Genomic DNA, 17,847 nt, shown 5'->3' on the forward strand with positions numbered 1-17,847 from the left:
GAGATGAGGTCTTGCTGCCCAGGCGGGTCTCGAACACGAGGGCTCAGGCAATCCACTCACCTCAGCCTCCCAAAGGCGCAGGATTACAGGCTGAGCCACCGAGCCCGGCTTCCACTTCTAGATAAGACACCTTAGAGTAGTGGTTCTCAAAGTGTGGTCTATGGACCCCTATAGGTCTCTGAGACCCTTTCGGGAATCCTCAAGATCAAAACTGTTTGTATAATAATCCTAAACTGCCATTTGCCCCTATGACTCCGCTGACATTGGTACTGATGAAATGGAAGCAAAAGTGGATAAAACTGTTGGCACCTTAGCTCGAATCAAGGCAGTAGCGACAAACCATTTACTAGTCATCATCGTATTTTTCACTGTTGTACATGTTTTTAAAACTAACACATTGGCTGTATGTGGTGGCTCACACTTATAATCCCAGCACTTTGGGAGGCCAAGGTGAGAGGATTGCCTGAGCCCACGTGTTTGAGACCAGCCTGGGCAACCTGGCAAGACCTCATCTCTACAATAAACCAAAAAATTAGCCAGGAGTGGTGGTGTGTGCCTGTAGTTCCAGCTACTTGGAAGGCTGAGGCAGAAGGATCACCGGAACCCAGCAGGTCGAGGCTGCGGTGGCTGTGAGCATGCCACTGCACTCCAGCCTGGGTGACAGAGTGAGACTCCAACTAAAAAAATAATAAATACATAAATAAATAAGCAAACAAATAAATAAATAAATACTAACACACAAAAAGAAAACAGAAAAATTCTGCCAATTCCACTTCAGAATGTCTTTGAGGAAGCTGTCACAATATTTGTTTTATTGAAGATGGACCCAAGTAAATATCTTTTAAATATTATATGTAATGAAATATATGCAGAAAGCATTTCTGTTATTACTAAAGTATGGTGGCTGTCTCAAGAAAAAGGACATGTGTGTTTGAATTAGAAGCTGAACTCACTCATTTTTTTCATTGGATGTCACTTTTTTTTTGAGTTGGTGTCTCACTCTGTTTCAAGGTTAGAGTGCAGTGGCACGCTCACCGCCACCACAGCCATGACCTACTGGGCTCAAGTGATCCTTCTGCTTTAGCCTTTCAAGTAGCTGGAACTACAGGCATGTGCCACCACGCCGGGCTTATTTTTTTATTTATTGTAGAGATGAGGCCTCACCAAGTTGCTCAGGCTGGTCTCGAACCCGTGGGCTTAGGCAATTCTCTCACATAGGCCTTCTGAAGTGTTGGGATTAAAGGTATGAACACCGTGCCCAGCTGGATGTCACTTTTAATTGAAAGAATAACTGACAAACTATGGTCATTCAAATGTGGGTATTTGGCAGACTCTTCATTGGAAATGAATAAAATATGACTGATACTTCAAGGAAAAACTGACAGTATTTGTTGCCAATGATAAAATGTAAGCTTTCAAGCAAGAATTAAAATTTTAGAAAACTTGTATCATATACTGTGAATTTGATAGCTTCCCAATACAGTACTTAAGACTTTTCAGATAACATCAGTGTTGATAGCAATAAAGTTTTTTTTAATATTGTGGAGCAAAATGTGTCAACATTTGGCAATCTACATAACTCAGTGAACCAATATTTCCCAAATGTCCAATGCAAGAGGTTATATGCACATCAATCCATTCAGAACCATTCCAAACGCAGAGAGACCAGCAGATTTTAATGTAACAAAATATGAAAAGTTCATTGAAATGCTTTGATTCAACATTGCAATTAACCTTTAAGAAGCTATCTCTTTTTGAGTCTTGATGTATATCAAACAATATTCACAATTATCTAAAAGAGATATTGCCTATCTTTTTTGAAGTCAGACTTTCTTCAGATATTCCATGTCATAAAAAAAAGAATGCAGCAGCAGATATGAGAATCTAGTCTTCTGTTATGTCAAGCATTAGGAGATTTGCAAAGATATAAAACAATGCCAAACTTCTCATTACATTTCTTTGGAGAAAATATTTTTCACTAAACATATACTATTTGCCCCTTCCACTTTCTGCCATGAGTTGAAGCAGCATGAGACTCTCATCAGATGGCCTATCCAATCCTGGACTTCCCAACCTTCAGAATCATGAGCCAAATAAATTAATTTCTTAAATAAACTTTTTAAAAAAAGGTCTCCAGATAGTGACATAGTAAATGGATTTCTACATTAATGTTTTAAAGCTATGTCCAAATTGCTCAATGAAGTGCACAGAGTCATCTACACATAAAAACTAATTTGTCTTACCTCCACTCAAGAAATCCACTTGATGTCATTCAACAAGCATTTTTAAATTACCTACTACATAAAGATTCAGCATGTTTTTATTTTCTCACAAGTTGGCTCTTGAGATAATTTACTTCTCTTATCTGTGCTTCAGATTTCTTATGAACAAAAAAGACATTTGAAATAAATGAAATGTAAGGCTTCTTTGCAGTTCTTATGTCCTAATATCCTAAAATCACGTGATTATGCTCACTCCCTTCCCCCCCGTCCCTCCCTCCTTCCTTCCTTCCTTCTTTCCTCCCTTCCTTCTTTTTGTTTTGTTTTTTGTTGTTTTTTTAGTGTAGTGGTACAATCAGGCTAACTGCAGCCTTGATCTCCTGGACAGGAGGGATGCTTCCATTTCAGTCACCCAAGTCGCTGGCAATACAGGCACACGCCACCAGGCCCAGCTAATTGTTTTGTTTGTTTGTGTTTCTGTTACTTTTTTAAATTTTGTGTAGAGAGGAGATCTCGCTATGTTTCTCAGACTGGTGTTGAATTCCTGGGATCATGTGATCAGTGCTGGGATTACAGGTATGAAAAAAATAAAATAATGAAATAATTTAGAGTTGACGTAGTGGATTAGAAACATTTTTTTCTAATAATAAGAATATTTATTTGTTTGTTTGTTTGTTTGTTTGTTTATTTTGAGTTGGAGTCTCACTCTGTCTCCCAGACTGGAGTGTAGTGGCCACTCCCAGCCACCGCAGCCTCGACCTGCTGGGCTCCGGCGATCCTTCCGCCTCAGCCTTCCAAGTAGCTGGAACTACAGGCGCGCTACCACTCCCAGTTAATTTTTTGATTTATTGTAGAGATGAGGTCTCGCCAAGTTGCCCAGGCGGGTCTTGAACCCGTGGACTCAGGCAATCCACTCACCTCAGCCTCCCAAAGGCGCAGGATTATAGGCTGAGCCAACGAGCCCGGCTGACAAGAATATTTAATTTCTGACCAAAGTGTTTGAAAACCGGGGTCTTAGGGAAATTTACACTCAGGTCGAAATGACAGAAGCATGTATGTTCACCACACTTTTCTTGACAGCAAAATGTGAAACAAAGCAAACATCCATCGTGGTATGTTTCTACAGTGTAATCTTAGAGAGTCATGAAAACGCACCACAGCTACGTGCATCAACGTGGATAATCTCAGAGAGGTAACCGTGGAATGAAACATCGGGATGCAGAATGCATGCTGTATCCCACCACTTTTATGCATTTCAAAGACAAGCAGCACTAAACAACATGAACAAGTCTAGGGAAAGAGCAAGGGAAACAATAGACAAAACATTTAGGGTAACATGAACTCTTAGGAGACAGGGAGCAGGGGAAGAATGCACAGGCAGATTCAATAGTATCAAAACTTGTTTTCATTTTTCTGTTTGCTTGTTTTGTCGGGAGTCTCACGCTGTCCCCCAGGCTGGCGTACAGTGGCATGATCACAACTCACCGCAGCCCCCACCTCCTGGGCTCCTCAGCCTCCTCAGTAGCCGGGACTACAGGGTTATGCCACCACACTCAAGCTAATTTTCTGATTTTTTGTAAAGACAAGGTTTAGCTATTTCGCCTAGGCTGGTCTCAAACTTCTAGACTCAAGCAATCCTCCTGCTTCAGCCTCCCAAAGTGCTGGGATTACAGGTGTGAGCCACTACGCCCGTCTGAAACTCGTTAAACTGGGCGGTATGTTCACATAGGTTTGTTTTGTCATTACACTTCAATATACACAAATAAGTGTTAGATATGCTATTTTTTGCAAAAAGCACATACTTTATGATGCTTCAAGAGGAGACATCACATTAAGACTTTCCTTGTCAATTATTCAGGAACCAAAGAAAAGAGAAGGGGCAGGTGGGGAGGGCAAGCCTGGCCTGAGTGCCTGCAGCACTGACCCCGAGAAGCCCACTCAGAGGCAAGGCTCTCCCACGGGCCCCTTCAGAGGTCACATCCACTGCTGACTATCAGAGACTGGTTTTCCAGCAAGCCTCCCTCCTCAAAAAGGCCGTTTCTTCCTTTAGGCATCATTCTCCATCTCCATTTTTATCACCGTGAAAGAAACCACCACATTTCAAAGCTGATTTTTGAGATGTCATCAAACCACTAATTTCAGCCATCTTCATCTCTTATCACCTAGCCAGCTCCCACCATATTTTTCCCAGCTCTTATTCTGACATCGCCAATATGGTCGCTTTGGTTCAACGAAGTCCTTTCTCCTAGTATTTCTCACATAAACGCGCTTGGGTTTACTGTACTTTTTAGTTGCTGTCATTTCTTTAACTTGGAATGTTCTCTCTCTCTCCTCTCAAGATCGAAACCCATCGCTTCCTTGAGGATGCATTATCATTCCTCCTCAAGAATCTATTAGCATCACGCTTACTCTGCGTTTCCTCAAACATTTACACATCTCATTCATAGTATATTGTCTTGCACTTGTTAGCATATTGATTTGTACTTATCCTCTGTGATTGTTTCGTGTCAACATTTGAAAGAACTGTCAGCAGAGACTGCATCCTGCAGAACTTTTGTGAGTCAGGATAATGCTCAAAATTTTGCCTTAATGAATGAGCACCAAGAGGGGATGAAAACTGTCAGCCAACCCAGTCCCCACTGCTCTGACAGGACACCATGTGCGTTGCCACATGCCCTGACTCCCAAAAGCTCTCAATCACTTATACTCAAAGATGAGTCCCCCTGCTATGGAAGCAGATTCCAGTTCTGTAACGGAAACCAAGCAAAGCAGCACCTTATAGAATTCTTTTCCGTAGTATTAAAAAGCTTTAGAGTTCAATGCTCCTCTTCCTCGTCCCACTCACAGTACTTGAAGACCTCAGAAAATCACCCGGATGGGCAGAGAAACAAGCTACTTTCTAAACACAAAATCTTCTGTTTCATTTTTGGACAGTTTCATTTATTCAACAAGACCTTATCAATTCAAATTTGCCTTTCTCCCAACTCTTACCCTATTGGTCCTGGTCTCTCTTTTCTGCTTGGCAGAGATTCATGAAAATGTTTTTCAAGCAGAATTTTAAGTATTTGTTTTCATCTTTTTCCCCGTCCATTTGGCTGTGAGCTCTTTGTGAGCAGGGACCATGCTCTATTCAGCTCTACAATTTTCTATTTTTTTTTTTCTAAGTTGGAGTCTCACTCTGTCACCTAGGCTGGAGTGCAGAGGCATGCTCACAGTCACCGCAGCCTCGACATACTGAGCTCAGGAAATCCTTCCAAGTAGCTGGAACTACAGGCATGTGCCATCATGCCCAGCTATTTTTTTGGTTTATTATAGAGATGAGGTCTCACCAAGTTGCCCAGGTTGGTCTCGGACCCATGGGCTCAGGCAATCCTCTCGCCTCAATTTCCCAAAGTGCTGGGATTATAGGCGTGAACCACCACGGACCCAGCCTAGCTCTATAAATTTCTAATCCCTGACACACACACACACTCAGTAATTGTTGGGGGAATGAATGAATAAATGAATGAAAGAAATATCAGTTATAATACACAAGCTGGGAATATAGGATGAACAACTCAGAATATGTTTACTCCCTTTTTCACTTGACAGAACTTCATATATTTGAATGTGGCTATCATGCACAATTTTTATCCACTCCCTCTCTTATCTTCAGATTAGATCTTCCAATTGCCTTGATAATGAATTTCTCATACGATGATTTTAAGAGTCTACGGTATCCTAGTTGCCTCCCTTCTGGTGGGTAGCTTATCAATTTCTACCTTCGAATCAGGGCACCCAATCTGGTATTCAATAATAGAGATGTGTCTAATCACTTTACAAGGGCGATGTTGCCACCCCTGTTCTGAATTCTGTAAATTCCATTTAGCCAGCTCTGCTAGGATTAATCCATTTTTCAAATTAACGTCTGAATTTTAAATATTGCTTGTTGATGAACAGTGGCTATCTCTGGAGGTAGAAATTGGGATGAGGGGACTTCCACACTTGAAAACTCTATGCATAGACTTAATTATTTATACTAAGCAGATATTACTTTCGTCATTAAAAGCCAATACAAGCTGGGCATGGTGGCTCACACCTGTAATCCCAGCACTCTGGGAAGCAGAGGTGAGAGGACTGCCCAAGCCCAGGGGTTCAAGACCAGCCCAGGCAACCTGGTGAGATCTTGTCTGTACAATTTATTTTTTTGAACTCAGCCAGACATGGTGGTACACTTGTGGTTCCAGCTACTTGGAAGGCTGAGGTGGAAGAATTGCCTGGACTCAGCAGGTTGAGGCTGCAGTGGCCATAAGCAAGCCACAGCACTCCAACCAGGGTGACAGAGTGAGACTCTGACTCAAAAAACAAACAAAAAAAACCAATGCAGCTCCTTAAATAAATGAAGAGGTATATCTGTAAGTATCTGTGATTTCTATGGTTCCAGCCTTATGGACCGCTTTCAAGTTGCATTTAAACCCCTTCACTTTTCCTCTTCTGCGTTCATTTTTTCACCCATCAACAAGTCTTTGAGTAGACATTTGTGCACAGCAGTTCTCTCCAGCTGCAATCTAGTAGTCTAGCCAGCCCAGACTCTACTTCTAGATTGTGAATTTTCTCTTTTTCTATAAATGTCAGAAAGTGGTTCACTATAATTTGATTTCTTACTTTCTTAAGGTCAGATTAAAACCCAATACATGATTATTTGAGGTTTGCTTTCCCCTAGAAGAGAGAAGCCCTATAGCACATTTCAGTAACGTTTCCTGGAACGCAGGGTCTCCCATGCTGTGTTTCCTCCCAAATACAGCTGTGTTTCATGCTTTAGGGAGGACTGTTGGGTTAACAAGTAGGGCCAGACAAGTGCAGATTAGAAAACGACGCCTAATTCTAGGCCATTGCACGAGACAGTGGTCTCCATATGGAGCATGTAATTCAGGCCCCAGAAAATGGCACTGCATAGGACTCTGTTCTCCTTCCCTTTGCTTAGACTAAGGTCAAAAGCCCAGCTCTTAAATTTTTGAGGAAATAAACATTATTGACAGCACAGGTTTTCATGAACCACAGAGCCACGTGTTCCATCAGCATCTCCTATAGTGAAGGGTCTCCAAGCACTCTGAGGTGGCCAAGGCCTCTCCTTCAGGTGGTGAGATCCCATGAAGAGTCCACAGACCTAGAGCTGCATTGAGCCTCAAAGACCATCAGACAAACCCGACTCTTGGTCATGCTGACACTGGCAGCCACAAGCCAGCTTCTTCTTCTCTGTGGCTTAGTGTCCACTTCTGCCCAATGGGTGGAAAAAGTAACCCTTCCTTGCCTGTGTCACAGGCAGATAGTATCAGTGAATAAGCGTCATGATCAATAACGCATAATGTAAACAGAAGGTATGGGTTATGTACTGGTTTCCATTTTTTTTTTTTTTGAGTTGAAGTCTCACTCTGTTGCCCAGGCTGGAGTGTAGTGGCATGCTCATGGCCACCACAGCCTCGACCTGCTGGGTTCAGGCGATCCTTCTGCCTCAGCCTTCCAAGTAGGTGGAACTACAGGTGCACGCTACCACACCCGGCTTAATTTTTGATTTACTGTAGAGACGAGGTCTCACCAAATTGCCAGGATGGTCTCGAACCCCTGAGCTCGAGCAATTCTCTCACCTCGGCCTCCCAAAGTGCTGGGATTATAGGCTTGGGCCACCACGCCCGGTCTTGTTTTCCATTTTGCAAGATGGAGTTACTTAAGCACAGAGAGGTTAAGTGACTTGCCCAAGGTCATGAAGCCAGTGAGAAACACTGGTGATGAAGAGTGTGAGGAAGAAGCCCACATCCTCTGCCTCTTGTAGATTCCCTCCCTGAGCCTCTCTGGTTTCCAGCCTGGAGAAGTTGGAGTCAATTACTCAAGTCCACAAGCTAATTGAGGGTTTTGAGACTAACAAATTATCATCAATAAGCTACCCAGGCTCAGCATCACATGTCTTTATTTTTGGCTGAAATGATATCATCCCAGAGCGGGAGTTCTGTTTAGTTCAGGGGTCCTCAACCCTAGGATTAAACAAATTAACCAAATCACCCAAGAAACTTGTGTGTGTGTGTGTGTGTGTGTGTGTGTTACAGCTTCACTCTGTTGTCCAGGCTGGAGTGCAGTGGTAGGATCATGGCTCACTGCCACCTTGACCTCCTGTACTCAAGCGACCCTTCCACTTCAGCCTTCTGAGTAGCTGGAACTACAACCGGCGCACGACACCACACCCAATTAATTTCTTATTTTCATTTTTGTGTAGAGACAGGGTCTCGCTATGTTGCCCAGGCTGGTCTTGAACTTCTGACCTCAAGTGATCCTCATGCCTCTGCCTCTCAAAGTGCTGGGATAATAGGAGTGAGCCCAGCTCAGGGAGCTTTTTAAAAATGTGCATGTCCCGGCTCCACTCTACGTCAATTAAACTTAAATCCATGGGGGTGTTTGTAGTTGTTTAAATCTCCCAGGTGATTTTAATGTGTATCTAAGGTTGAGAACCACTGGGTTGGCTGATGGTGACCAAAAACTGATGAGCATCAATAGTTGTCCTGGACTAATGACCAAGTATAGTTAAAGTAATCCTTGCCAGGCAAGGTGGTTCACACCTCTAATCCCAGCACTTTGGGAGGCCTAGGTGAGAGGACTGCCTGAGTCCGGGGGTTCAAGACCAGCCTGGGCAACTTGGCTATACCTCATCTCTACAATAAATCAAAAAAGACTGGGTGTGGTGGCTCAGCCTGTAATCTCAGCACTGCGCTTTGGGAGGCCGAGGCAAGGAGATTGCCTGAGCCTGGGGGTTTGAGATCAGCCTGGGCAGCTAGGCAAGACCTTGTCTCTAGAATAAATCACAAAAATTAGCCAGGTGTGGTGGTGTGCATTTGTAGTTCCAGCTTCAGAAGGATGAGGCAGAGGGATCGCCTACGCCCAGCAGGTCGAGGCTGTGGTAATTGTGAGTGCACCACTGCACTCCAGCCTAGGCGACAGAGTGAGACTCCAACTCAAAAAAAAAAAATTAGCTGGATGTGGTGGCGCGTGCCTGTACTTCCAGCAGCTTAGAAGGCTGAGGCAGAGGGATCGCCTGAGCCTAGCAGGTCGAGGCTGCGGTGGCCGTGAGTGTGCCACTGTACTCCAGCTTGAGCAACAGAGACTCCAACTCAAAAAATTAAAATTAAAAAATAAAGCAATCCTACTGAAATTCTCAGCTGAAACAAACTCATATCTCAGATGTATTACTATGGCCACAATTTACTATGCACATACTATATGCCAGATATGAGTCTAAACATCTCCATACATACATACTCCGAACACCCGGGGTTCAGGCAATCCTCTCACCTCGGCATCCCAGAGTGCAGAAATTACAGGCTGAGCCACAGCGCCCGGCCTTTTTTGATTTATTGTACAGATGAAGTCTAGCCAAGTTGCCCACACTGATCTTGAACTCCCGAGCTCAGGTAATCCTCTCACCTAGGCTTCCCAAAGTGCTGGGATTATAGGCATGAGCCACCATGCCCGGCCAGGATTACTTTAACTGTACATACATACATGGAGATGTTTAGACTCGTATCTGGCATATAGTAAGTGCACAGTAGAACCTACAATGGCCTCCCACTTTACAGATGAGAAAGACAGGATTGCAATAACTTGCTAATGTCACGGCTAAAATGGTGCAGCCAGGAATTTTTTTTTTTTTTTTTTTTTTTTTTGAGTCAGGGTCTCACTCTGTTGCCCAATGTGGAGTGCACGATTACAGCTCACTGCAGCCTCGACCTTCTGGGCTCAGGTGATCCTTCCAGGCAGGATCTTAATCTCTACCTTACAGCTGCTTCCTGATACTGACACTGAAGGAGGTATACAATCCCTTGGACTCAGTGAGGAATTAAAAGATCAAAGGATGTTGGGGAACACAGAATAGTTCCTACTTCAAAAGCCTGCAGGGGCCAGGAGGTGAGATACCTACGGGAGGTGGGCAGGTGTATATGCATATGGAAACATGGTGGCCGAGTGGCAGGAGCCGTGGCAGACTGACGAGCACATGCCTGGGGAAGGGAGACAGCCGCCACCGACGACAGCAGATTGCTGCCATGTGGGGAGGTAGGCCTAGTGCGGCTAGCTCTTCCAAGTTTTCAAAAAAGTTGGGAATTTTGATTTTTAGATGAAAGCTCCAATTTCTAAAATGTTGTCTCAAGTTTTTAAACATACTGCGTGGGGCAGTACACATCAGTATGCCACCAGCTTGTGACCTCTGGTACGATCGATTTCTTTCTCTCTTTCACACACACACACACACACACACACACACACACACACACACACACACACCCTCATCCTTCATTGAAGACACATTTGCTGTGTTCTCTTGGATTGGTTCTCTGTGATTAGAAACAGCCAACCCTGCCTTTCTGAGCTAAATGTGAACTATTACCTATATAGTATATGGAACACCCAATATAAATTTCCTCTGGGTTATTTTAATCAGTGGACTGCTCGCTGAATGGAAGAATAAATAAACATTTATTGAACACCTATTCTCTAATTGGAGTCTCACTGGAAGCCTCTGAAGGAGAATTTACTATCCTCACTTTATAGTAAAACCTGGCCATAATGCATATGAATATTATACGACTTAGACATAATTCAGGCCAAATCATATAAACAGAGAAACTCATTCCTATAGTAAAAGCCTCATATAACATTGTTGGCCTATGAAACAAGTATTAGGCAAGCCCTACAATAATAGCCTTGTAAAAGAATTGCACCATATCACATTATTATTACTCACCACTCTAATGAGATATATAGAAAAAACAACAACAACAACATAGAAACCTCCAAAAAAGTTCTAGGTCAAAAATGCCTATAGTCTAACCATAATTTTTTTTTTTTTTTGAGTTGGAGTCTCACTCTGTCGTCCAGACTAGAGTGTAGTAATACGCTCACAGTTACTGCAACCTCGACCTGCTGGTCTCAGGCCATCCTTCTACCTCAGCCTTCCAAGTAGCCAGACCTACAGGAACGTGCTACCACGTCCAGCTAATTTTTTGATTTACTATAGAGATGAGGTCTCACCAAGTTGCCCCAGGCTGGTCTCGAACCCCTGGGTTCAGGTAATCCTCCCGCCTCGGCCTCTCAAAGTGCTGGGATTACAGGCTTGAGCCACCATGCCGGCCATCTAACCAAAATTTAAACAAACTGAAACATTTTTCAACATACTTCATAACAGGTATTACTTAGAGAGTTCTTTCTATGTAGCAGGCACTAATTAGGCATGATTCTGTGTACATGTATAGTATGCACATTTATATATGCATTCCATTCATCCTTATAATAGCTCTATGATATAGAAACTATTAACACTATTTAAAGATGAGGAAACTGGGGGACAGGGAAGGTAAGTAACTTGCCCAAGGTCACACAGCTAGTCAGTGGCAGAGCTGGGATCTGAACAGCCTGGCCCCAGAGATTACACACTTGATTGCGACCCTGGGAACTTCGAAAGCATATGAGCTCTCTGTTTTGCCTGTAGTTGTACGATATACAGTAGACAAAGTTAAAAGAGGGCAGAGTCACAGATGCTACTTTCTCCCTCTCATTACAAAACAACAACAAAACCTTTTTAAAATACACCACCTAAGATGCTAGTAACTATATAATCTTAGAAAAATCTATCACCCTCCACAAGTACAGAAGCTTGTTTCAAAAGCTCATATAAGCAGAGTGCTGCTGATCAATCATGTAAAAGATCATTTTCTCCTGGCCTTCCTCAGTCTCCTTTGAAGGCCAGCTTCTTCAGAGCACTCAGAACAATTCACCCTGAGCGCCACATCTCTCTCTCACCCCTTTCCTTTCTTCCTTCACACCACAATTCTGATGGGGTCTAACCACTTTTCTGACCCATGGAGAAATTACCAAAGAGAAAGAAAGAGAGAGGCAGGGATTATTTTAGGGTTTGCTTTTTCAGGCCCCAGCCTCCAAGAAGGTCTGTTCATTTCTTTCAAGCTGGTAGATAAAACTTGGCTGAATCAGGATTCTCTTAAAAACAGAAGCAAAGAGTGCCTCAACCTGGTCATGTAAGAGCTCCAGAGACAGCTTCAGTGGTGGGGTCTGTTTTTTAATAAGAAGGGGATGGACAGTTGGATATCGTTTTTAGGCACACGGAATCTGCTGCATTTCATATAACCCTAGGTCAGTCTGTAAAAGCAGAGTTGCTAAAGGTCACATTCTGACCTCAGACCGTGGGCACGTATCATTGTGCATTTTATAAAATTAGCTACGGTCCAGCGTGTGTGCGTGCATGTGTGTGTGTGTGTGTGTGTGTGTGTGTGTGTGTGTGTATGTGTGTATGTGTATGTATATACACACGGTGAAGCTAACTTTTATAAAATAAACAGCAACATATACCCATGCAGTTTAAGATTAGAATCAAGCCAAAGTCTGATTTTAATTTATGAAACTACCTTGTAACTACAACAATTGAATCCCAAGGTGGGTCCCTGGGGAATGATAAGAGTTATCTGAGAGGCCCCTGCTTCAGCACCTGGTCATACACTATTCTCCAATATCATAAAAAATATAATTTACAGACAGAGAATAGAAATATAAAACTTGCTCCCAAATAGAAGAAAGAAAGCACTAGAAACTTTAGTCCATTGAGTACCCTTAGCTATTTCTAAGGTCTGTGCTTTGTACATTATTCTCTTATAAAATATGACAGAAGACATTTCGGCTACCATGAACCATAAAGTGTTTTGTACACTTAGCCCTAGATGGTATGAATTATTGGGCTACACCTAGCAAAGTAGGAGACAGAAAACAGTGCATCAGAAAGAGGCACCATCATTCACAATCTACACCTCTAAGTGTAATGCTAAGAGTACACTAAGCCAAAATAGTAATGAAATCTGACCCCTAAAAGGTCACGTGTTATTTTAACGAGGCTCGGTCTGGATTTCTTTCTAATAAACGAAAACCCCAAATCTATTCCTGTACCACAAAGCCTATGGTCTTGTAAAACCTTTCGCTAGAAATCCTTTAACGCCCCCAAAAGTCCTATTTTGTAGGTCACACTCTCATTATCTTGTTCTGCGATCAGTCTGATTAAATTATAGAAAATTACTAATACATCACTCAGAATGGAGAGATCAGCTCCCGTCTGTTCTGTTTGTTTTTCCTTCTCTATCCTAATACTCCAACCGATATTTACAAACGAAGAATGGAGGACATGGCAACTTCAAATGAGGATAAAGGATATATTAACCCAATCTCAGGAATATGATCCCCTTCAGCATTCACAGATGGCATAACTGACCAGTCACAGAAACCAAGGAGTTACACACAGGCATAAAGATAGAACAACAGACATTGGGAACTCCCAAGGTGGGAAGGGGAGGAAGGGGGGAAGGGTTGAAAAACCACCCATTGGGCACCATGCCCACCCCCTAGGTGACGGGCTCCACAGAAGCCCAAACCTCATCCGATCACCCAGTATGCTTGTGTAACAAAACGGCACAGGCATCCCTTGAATCTAAAACATAAAAATAAAAATAAATAAAAGAAACCAGGGAGCTTTACACAATACAGCAATGTGGATTCTACCATCATACCCCTTCCTCATACTGTGTGCTGTGGTCTGTTTGTGTCTTCCCTTCTCCCTCAAATTCATATGTTGGAACCTAATCCCCAATGTGACAGTATTGAGGTGGGGCCTTGGGGAGGTGACTAGGTCACGAAGGTGGAGCCCTCATGAATGGGGCTCAGACCCTTATAAAAGGGGGCTGGAGAAGATCATCTGTCTTTTCTACCATGTGAAGACATAGTGAGAGAAGGTACCATGGTAGGAGCAGGGATCAAGCTCTCACAAGACACCGAATCTGCCAGGGCCTTGATCTTCAACTAACCGGCCGCCAGAACTGTGAGCAATAAATTTCTATAGTTTGTGTAAAAAATAAAGATTAAAAAAAAAAACCCAGGGATTTTATTACAGTAGTCCAAATGGACTAAGACACCTTGTCATCTTTGAGTCCAAAGATACCAATTTGCATTTAAGTGACTAGGGTTAGTGATACAGGATGATAGTTTTTCTCTTTTGTGAAACTAACTTGTCCAGACACGATCTGAACTTAAACTACTTAGATTACTAAGTAAACTAGTTTGCCAACCCAGTCAGGCACCAGACATTTCTAATCTGGCCTTTTCTACAAGAGCATGTTGACATTAATAGTACTCGTGTTTTAAACCTACCTCTGACTCCAGGAGAATCCTGCCTGGTCATTCCACCAAAACACACTCTCCCTTAGGTGTGCCCACAGCTTTTGTCCATCTGATTTTACAAGCCTCACAAGACAGAGATTGTCTACACCTCCCTCAGAATGCTCCTAATAGAGGCCATTCAAAGACTCTAAAATCTCAAATGCACAGCAAGCTCTAACACTAGCTGAAAGCTGTCCAATTTATACTTCTCCAACATGATTTATTAACACTTTGTGCAGAGAGACTTGTCAACTCACACCAGCTGTGTCATCCCCAGAGTGAGATGGCAGCACACAGATAAATTAAAAATCAATTTTTTTATTAGAAACTATTTTGAAGCATTAGATGGAATATGATTTTGAGCTATCTTCCATATTTAACAGGAAAGCTCAGTGATACCCTACTTATATTGTATTAGAAATGCACAAATGTTCTTTTCAGAGAACAAGTAGGTATCATTACCAGGCATCAACCTAGGCTGCTTCTGGATACCTTGGAATCATTGGCTCTGACTGACAGGATCAGGGAAATATTTTGCTATTTTAGACTCAAGTTTTTTTTCCCACTTGGTTTCTGCCATGGTAAGTCAGGAGGGCACCTCAAAAATTAGTAAGAATAAATAGGGGGAAAGAGCTCAATCTTCTACCCTTTCTCTTTCATTAGACATAAAAAGATTTGTAACATTACAAAAATAAGGGGTCTTCTTGTTTTTCAGTCATTTTGCTTCCCAATTTTACTAGAAAGCAAGAGAGTCTTTTCACATTTTGTTAATGAAGAACACAATAGCCTGTTCTGGTCTTGACCGGCAACTGAGTAAACAATAAAAAATATTGGAATAATAAAACAACTGTTTTGCTAACTTTTCCTTTGTGCTTCCCCTTAGGAATAGGCACCAGGCAAACTTCCAACGACACATATAATAGGATCTAAACTCATCTGTGTTTATGGGTAAGTGGAAGCTAATGAGGAAATCTTCAAAGTTCACCAATGGTAAAAGGACTACAAATGTAGCAAATACAGGAGGGAGCCCTTCCTCTCCTTTTCCTCTTCAGCCTGTGATTTCAAATGCAATAGTGTCTGCAAAGCACCTAGCCCCCTCCCTGCCTGGGAAATAGTCACAGGATCAGTTTCCCTCTCTTCCTCTGCTTCAGACTGACAAACTTCATAAAGTGATGCAGACTGGGTTCTTGCTAAAGGAAAGCAGGAGGCATAGGGCAAAGGGCCTCTATGACTTTTTTTTTAAACATGGCACTGGGACTTGTTCGTGGAAAGAACTTTGTAAAAGGGCCATCAACAGCCGCAGAGTTATGACTCAAATCCCTGAATGATAATTATTGGTCTAGGCCCAGAAATAAAGGTTCCGTTTTGAGTAATAATTTACAACAGCATCCACCAAAAAGAGTGTAGGTTTAGCACTCTTTGCTGGGGGTGGGGCGTCACCTGTGAAAGTGAATATATAACTTCTTTTTGATTCTTAGGAATAGGATCACTCAGTCACTCAATACCGGCCATCTTTTTCAGCATATGGATGAGACCCATAGAACAAAAACAAACACAGATACAAACAGACACACTTACTTCAGAGGCACAGGAGGAAATGACTGTGTAGAATTTTAAATCAGAAACCTAAGGCTTAGGTTAGTAGTGTCAGGTTAAAGGCTCACCCATCTCCAAAGCTAATTCGGTTCTCAACAGTCCCATGGGTGTCTAGCTGAACAGAAGGAGCGAGGAAACCTTAGCAGGCCGGAGCCCAGCCTAGGGAATTGCTGGTACTCTGTGCCAGGAGCTGAAGCTCACCCCAGACTTGGTATCAGATAATACCAAGTGCTAGTCTGGATTTCCAGGACTAATCCACTCCAGGGTGGAACTTCCAGGTTCCCTGGTCTCTGTGCCGTGGAGTGGGAGGACTGTGGGCTTTGTAGATCCAGACTGTGCTAGCATTATATTTAATAACAGAAAAATCGATTTGACACATAGGAAGAGTATAAGTAGCAATGGTTTATGCTGTAGAAAACTTTCAGATTGTTGAGGGGTGCAAAGACACAGAGGGGCCTAAGAGGAATTAGAACACATCCCAAATTTTCTACAGATTCAGTTTTCACAAGTTCCTTTTTTTGTATTCTAATTTGCACTTTCTAAATGCACATTGACAAATGCTACAGATTCTTAAAACAATGTATTGACAATGATTATTAACCACTTTTGTATTTACTCAGAAGGACTTTTTGGTTTAAAAGTTCATTTTCCCCATTTTTTTGCCAAGTTCTCTCTTCCCTACTGTCTATATACACACCACTCTTTTTTTTAGAGTCAACTTTTAAATCTATCCCTAGAAAACTTCTTAAAACTCTGCGATGACTTCCATGAGGGTGACTGTAATCCCCATACTTACTATATTTTCACTTTGAAACAATACAGTCCTCCAGGAAAAGAGATACCCTCCTCTCACATATAAATAAACAAAGAAAGCATTTAGCATTAAAACTAGGACTAAGAACTACAATTATATTCTACATTAAATACAAATTAACACTAATTTTTTCCAAAGTCAATAATTATTACATCTTCACACCACTTGCAAGTTTCTTCAAGACTCACTCAGCACTTTGGAAGCCTTGGGTTACAGTGACTGAATTGCAAAATACACCATTTGCCCAGGAACTGCTCAGTCCAAATGCAAATTGCTTACAAAACATGTGTAAACCACGCTCAGAACAGGCGGCACACATCCACAAAAACCCATTCAAAGCAAAGGTAAGTGGAAAACCTTAGAAAATTAAGGCTTCCCTGGAAAAATTGTTGGGACTTTTACGGTGTTTCCAAAGGTAACTGCTTCTTACTTCAGTAAAAGTGACTTTATGTGACTGGTAGAGGGAAGGCTTTTTTTTCTTTTTTTTTTTTTAAGTGAGTGGACAACAGTATTCAGTTAGAGAGCAAAGTGGGAGAGCCCACTCCCAAAATATAACTTAATCACCAGGCACCAACGCGCAGGAGAGGCCCACCAAGCACATAAGCTAAAATGGAGCCTGAATTTCCTCTCAGACGGAGAGGGTAGTCTCACGAGGTCAGGGTCAAGGTCACCAGCAGGGCAGGCTGCAGCTGCCCGACTGCGCTACACACAAGAGGAGAGGGAAGGCGTTCCATCTCCGTCACGGCCCAAACAGATAAATCCCTTCTTCTCTCACACCCTCCCTCTAACCCCGCCAACATTTTTTTTTTTTAAAAGCAGGGGGAGAAAAGAAAGGAAAATGACCAAATAACCTCACCGCCCTGTTTTCGCACACAAGCTCATCAGCTCCCAAAGTTGCCATCTAAGGGCAAGTTCGCAGAGAACAGTGAAGCCCATTTTGTCCGAGCAGGGCAGACCTCCCCTGACCCCCCCCCCCCCCCCCCCCCC

At 42.6% G+C, this 17,847-nt stretch overlaps 1 protein-coding gene across 1 annotated transcript in view; it reads right to left on the reverse strand.

The window, feature by feature from the left end:
* Positions 1-17,830, reverse strand: part of ZNF827 (zinc finger protein 827) — a 192,311-nt gene extending 174,481 nt beyond the window's left edge. The window contains exon 1 of the mRNA XM_008048882.2: positions 17,717-17,830. The gene's annotated coding sequence lies outside the window, so the exon portion shown is untranslated. The remainder of the gene's footprint in view (positions 1-17,716) is intronic.
* Between the last annotated feature and the right edge of the window lie 17 nt (positions 17,831-17,847).

The sequence above is a fragment of the Carlito syrichta genome, unplaced genomic scaffold (genome assembly GCF_000164805.1).
Source record: "Carlito syrichta isolate Samal-C Ts95f unplaced genomic scaffold, Tarsius_syrichta-2.0.1 Scaffold128002, whole genome shotgun sequence".
Classification (NCBI taxonomy): domain Eukaryota; kingdom Metazoa; phylum Chordata; class Mammalia; order Primates; family Tarsiidae; genus Carlito; species Carlito syrichta.